Genomic DNA, 6,175 nt, shown 5'->3' on the forward strand with positions numbered 1-6,175 from the left:
AACAAAACAAACACACAAACAAAAGAAGACCCAAAAAGAGAAAACCCACAACATTCTCTATGAATTTGACAATATAGATAGCTCAGGACATGTAGACATAACCATACAAGGCAACTTTTGATTTTTCTACCAACGTATTTTTATTTTCCTTTAGAATTCTATGTTTTTAGTTGGAGTGGTGGTGTTACATGCCTTGAATTCCAGAACTTGGTGTAAGCGTTTCGGGATGGGTCAGGATAGGATGGAACAGGAGTGGGTCAGGTATTCTGGCACTCGGGAGTCACAGAATACTCAGTGTTACACAGCTCAGGAGGAAAGGTATCCTGGAGCTTGGGAGCCAAGGATACTGAGTGTTACACAGCTCAGGTGGAAAGGTATCCTGGAGCTCGGGAGCCACAGACCACCATAGGTTGCAGTAAGCTTGGCGGCTTACAGCCTTGCCTCAGAGAAAGGATTCTCCGGTGTATCAGCTCCACTCCAGCAGGACAGGGTCTTCCAGCTGGGGATGTTCGCCTAATGTAGCAGTTTTGCTAGGCAGGAGGTTTCTAGGTCGAAGTTGCTACAGTTCAGCTCTGCTCCCCTGGAGAGCAGAGAGCGGAGAGCCGGGGAGCCGGGAGCAGAGTGTAACAACTCTGCTCTGCCAAGGAAGGTTTCCAGGGCAAGTGTTACAGCGCTGCTCGCTCTGCTCTGCTCTGCTCTGCTCTGCTCTGCCCTGCCCAGGGTCGCCTCTGCTTGCTCTGCTCTGCTCTGCCCAGGGTCGCCTCTGCTCTGTCGCCGCCGCAAAAGAAGATCTTCACCCGAAGCTCATCCAAAGGGGTTTATTGGAAGGCAGCTAGACCAGCCAAGCTGAACATACATAGGGTTTATATGGGGATTCCTGGGGTTGGGGAAGTTTTTACAGAGTAGGGATTGGCCTGATTTCAGTGCTGAGCTCAGATTGGCTAGAGCTCTACTCCGGGATTGGTTACTTTTTACACAGGATTAGGGTCAGATTTGGCTCTGGTTTCAGGGCCAAAGTGTGTTTCTTTCTCTGGTCCTTTTTAGCCTTTTGGCTCCAATTTTAGGGTCAGGGTACATTTCTTTCACTGACTCTGATTCCAGGGACAAAGTGTGTTCCTTTGGCACTGGTTGTAGGGTCAGGGTACATTTCTTTGGTTGTGGTTGCAGGGCCAAAGTGTGTTTCTTTGGCTCTGCTCAGGGTGTGTTTCTTTGACTGGTCCCTTTTCCCTACACTTGGGAGGCAGAGGCATGCAGAGCTCTGTCAGTTCAAGGCCAGTCTGGTCTGTAGAATGAGTTCCAGGACAGCCAGAGTGTGTTGTGCATTTTCCCGAAAGTCTTTAGTTTCATTCATTTTTTTCTGCCTTGAATCAATAGTCATTCAGATAGAGTTGCTTAGTTTCCATGAGTTTGTAGGCTTTCTATTGTTTCTGCTATTGTTGAAATACAGCATTAATACATGGTGGTTTGATAGGATGACTGAACAGAAAGAACACTGAATGCTAGCAGATGGAGAAAAGCCAACAGGACCTGTCTTCTCAGATTCTTCTAGGTCTCTCTTCAGCTTTCCAGTTTTCTCTCTTCCATTGTATAGGGTACAACATTGTAATTGGAGATCTTTTAACTGACAATCAAACAAGGTTAGTTAAATAATTTCTTTATTGCTAGATTTCATACAGAAACATGGCAGAAAGAGTAACATTTTATGCTTTGAGGATGGATTTGGGGAAAGAGGGGTTCCATTTTTTTATGGTTGTTTTCTTAGAAATCTAGCTGTTGTAGCTGACTGCACGGGCAGAGGGAAGGAGCCATTATAGAGGCTGGAGAAGGTAAGGGACAATTGCAAAGAAGTGTTGCTTCTAGGGTTTTTGTTTGGGGCACTGCTTCCCAAGCCCAGCTCTAGTTATCAAAGAATACTGCTTGCTTTGCATCATCACCAAAGCCCATTTCAAGAGGTTTACTGATCTGTGGAGGCCATATTTAAACAAGTTAGAAATGTTTAGAAAACTAATGGGACGAGACGAGGCCCTCTGTATGTGGGAGACAGTTTTGAAGCTTAGTCTATCAGAGGAGCAGGACCAATCACTGATTCATGAGCTAGCTTGTTGGAGCCTATTCCCTATGGCAGGATGCCATGTTCAATCTGAATGCAAGGGGGAAGGGCTTGGTCCTGCCACAACTTAGTGTTACAGACTTTGTTGACTCCTCATAGGAACCTATACTTGTTTTGTTGGGAGCAGTGAATAAGGGGTGGGCTGTGGGGGAGGTGAGGGGGAGTGTGGGAGGAGAGGCAGGAGGGAGAACTATGGTTGGAGTGTAAAATGAAATTTTAGAAAAAATGTTTAGAAAATTAAAGTGAAGCTGGGCAGTGATGACGCATGCCTTTAATCCCAGCACTTTGGTGGCAGAGGCAGGCGGATCTCTGTGAGTTCGAGGCCAGGCTGGACCGACAGCCTCCAAAACAATACAGAGAAACCCTGTCTTGTAAAAACCAAAAAAAAAAAAAGAAAAGAAAAGAAAATTAAAGTGAAAAAGAAATTATTGAAATACTTTTAACATGTCCACCTTTTATATTTGGGCATTGTTGTTAAAATGTTTAGGTTTATCCAGTAAGGAGACACAAACTGTGACTCAATGATCCCACGTGGAGTTTATTGGTGGACAGGGAGGGAAAGGGGGGTGAGAGGTAACCAACCCGTGCAGAGCAGAGAGAGAGATAAGATATGAGAGAGAGAGAGAGAGAGAGAGACAGAGACAGAGACAGAGACAGAGACAGAGACAGAGAGAGATGAGAGTAAGAGAGCAAGAGAGCAAGAGAGCTTAAGCAGGCAGGGGTCAGTCCTTTACAGGGGTCCTTTGCACCTGCGAGGTTCTCACGGAACTCTGGGCTGGCCAGAGTGTTGCCTGAGTGCATCCTGCCAGGTAACAGGGCAGGCCAGCAGAATGCCTGAACCTTTCAGCCATGGGTTCACTTTTCCGACTGGACTGATTGCTCTGAATCCTAAATGCAAACCAGAAACATCCAAGGATTTAAATCACTTACCAAAGAGATTTTTGACCTATCTAGAAGAACTTGTGTCACCTACTGTGAGCCCTGAGTTAGCCTCTCTGTTCTAACTCATCATCATAAAATAAAATTCCTGGAATCAATGACCTCAGAGCTTCCTTCTGTCTTAGACATTCTGTGATTCTTATGCACTCGTTCTTTCCCCCAGAAGAAATACTACACCACGTCTTTATCTAAAAGCTGAAAAGAAATGAATTAACTTTTAATATATTTCTTCTCATTTAAATTTTAAATTAAATACTAAAACTGAACTCAAGTACCTGGGCTTTTTATCTTAAAATGAGAATTATCAGAGAATAAAACTATCTTGTTTCTTTCTTTGTTGGGGAGATATAGCCTAGCTCACTGCAGGACAGAGAAATCCCTGTGGTGACATAACAAAAGATTTGCTGGATTGTCAGATTTTGCCAGAAAGCTGCTCACAGGAAGGTGTCTCATCAGAGGCATTCTGCTGCAGAACCACTGGAGGAAGTCGTTGGAGGATGATGCAGCCCACCAGATGCTGCCGGCTGCTGCTCACATCAGGCCCCAGATGCTAGAAAAAAAGCAAAGACTGAGGAAGACCCCGTGCCCGGTCTGAGAGACCTAGACAAGCCACATGCAGAGCAATGCTCCGCCCTGGGATTACACTGGAAGTTTGAAGGAAAAGGATCCTTTTTTCCCTGCAAAATGCATCCCTCCCCCTCTCCCTATAACCTCCACTTTCAAAATTTAGCACTAGGCTTTATAACAGAGAAAAAAAAAAAACAGTCCCTGACTCATATTCACAGAGCAAGCTAAAGGGGCCAATTAGAAATTGAGACACAATAAACTGACAAAAGACTCGAGCTCCTTGAGGGAGACTTCTGGCTGTGCGTGTGTTATTCTGCCCAGTCACTGAAGGAATGGAAGAATATTTCTGAAACCTGTCATTGTTGTACACACCAATGTTTTCTTCTCTGTGTGTGGGCCCCCAAAGCCTCTCTGTGTGAAGCTAATCTAAGAAGCTGTTCCTGATCTGAACACAGACCTGGACTCCAGCTGCTCAACTCCAATCCCAGAAAACCTTCGTTAGAGACTCCTCCTCGATGTTTCTTCATTTTACAGACTCTTGGGTGTGAAGAGATGAACTAAAGAGTGCTTTGCTTTGGATATGAGCTGCTATTCACTCTCTTGACCAGCATGGAAAGGCAGAAGGAAATCTGGATAGACACAAAGGAAAAAGAATAATTCCAGAAGGATGAACATGGTATGGCAATCTCTGGGGTACTGTTCCCTGGGAACAATGCTACTTTTCATCACTATGGGGCTCTGCTTGTCTGAAGAAGGGATGGGTTCTGGAAACCAGAGACAACCTGAAAGGACTTGTGTAAGGCAGAAATGAACAATGAACTCGGATACTTTCTAAAATTAAATAGATGCTTAAAGCTTTAATTTTTAAAATAAACTTATTTATGGGTGGGGGACTGGGGGACCTTGTGGGGAGGGTGGGGCAAGAGAGGAGAGAGAAGGAGCTGGGATTGACATGTGAAACAAGATTGTTTCTAACCTAAATAAAAAAAGGCACGAATCGAATAGCATCAAATAAAATATGACCAATAAGTCAAAGGCAATAATGGTTTCTATAAATAAAAACTATTTTAAAAACTGATTTTTAAAAAAGCAGGCACTATTAAAAAGCCCTCACAGACTTTTGGCTTTCAATAATCGACTAATATGGCCATGGAAAAGTGAGCATAGAACGTATTTTTATTTCTTCTACTAGAACTTGGTAGGGTCACCAGCTTTCTGCACGTGATGTTCTGACTAGAGCTTCCAATGGCCAGAGAAGTAGCATTAACAACAGTCTACGTTTTGTTCCAAACAGAAGCAGGTGTTGTAATGGGAGGAGCAGAGAAGTCTCAGCTGCCCACATGGGATCCCTTCAGGGAGAATAACAAATGTTTCAAGTTCCAGAGTCAGGCCTCATCGTTTCATGCCCTAAAGCTAAGTCAATTGAAACCACATCAGCGTCCAGTGCTGACAGCTCTCAAGAGAGACTAATTAAAAATCCTAGTCAAACCTGCCCTGATTTCAATGTGGCAAGTCATAAAATGATTTATGATGTTCTCTCTCCCTCCCTCATTCTTTTTTTCTCTCTCTCTCTCCGCATCTCATTTTAGTCAAAATTCAGTTGTTAAAATACAACTTTTCTATACAATATTGAATGACTGTTATAAATACTTAAGAAAATATATGACACAAAGGAAGAGATACAAATGTTCTGTGGTTTCATCTTTCAAAACAGTTTCATTATGAAATTCCCCTTTTTGATATGAATAAAATGAGTGAAGAAGAATCACTGCATGTGTATGCATATCTCATTTGTTTCTTTTGGTCTTCATTTCTTTGTAGTAGAGTCAGTTCTCACCGTGGGTTACTCAGTCATTTGAATTCTGGCATCTTGACTTGTGCATTAACTTCTGAGTCATTTGTTCACCTTACATTCAAGGGGAAATGGGAAAAATTAAGTGTGCTCATGGGGCAATGGGGTCTTTGCAGATCTACTGGAGGGCACAGTAAGGTCCTTGGATTCCCTCTAAGGCTGTGGATCTCAACCTTCCTAATGCTGCAACTCTCTAGTACAGTTCCTCATGATATGGTGAAACCCAAGCATGAAATTATTTTTGCTGCTGTTTTATAACTAATTATTTTACAATTATGAATTATAATGTAAATGTTTTTAGAGACAGAGCTTGACAAGTGGGTTGCAAACCACAAGTTGAGGACCACTGTTCTAGGGTATTTGGTCCATATAGCCATGAAACTTGTTTTCCAGATTAGGGTCCTAAGAGCAGAGAAGTTGGCTAAGGAAGGTCCCATTACAGACCATAAATAAAACATCCCCGGAACAAGTTCAGTATCTGGAGACCTGGTGTCAGTGGTCCAGACCTGATGAAGATGGCATGAATTCTCCTCTTTATCACTTATCAGACTTGTACACTTAGGCACAGCTCATAACAACTTGCATCTCGTCACCTCTCCTGGTACATAATTAACAAAAGTGACTAGTCGTACCTTCCTCCATGGATTGTTTATATACTACAGACCAGCTGTCAGCACAGCACCTGGTCCATAAAGAAATTTAGCGTG

The 6,175-nt window shown here is 43.2% G+C and overlaps 1 long non-coding RNA gene across 1 annotated transcript; it reads right to left on the reverse strand.

Moving 5' to 3' along the window:
• Nucleotides 1-2,860: 2,860 nt before the first annotated feature.
• Nucleotides 2,861-4,451, reverse strand: LOC110342331. Its single transcript, XR_002384375.2, has 3 exons — nt 4,074-4,451; nt 3,488-3,599; nt 2,861-2,998 (listed from the first exon to the last, which is right to left on the reverse strand). It is a non-coding gene; the product is annotated as an uncharacterized LOC110342331 (long non-coding RNA).
• Nucleotides 4,452-6,175: the final 1,724 nt, after the last annotated feature.

This window comes from Mesocricetus auratus, unplaced genomic scaffold, assembly GCF_017639785.1.
Source record: "Mesocricetus auratus isolate SY011 unplaced genomic scaffold, BCM_Maur_2.0 Super-Scaffold_100006, whole genome shotgun sequence".
NCBI lineage: Eukaryota > Metazoa > Chordata > Mammalia > Rodentia > Cricetidae > Mesocricetus > Mesocricetus auratus.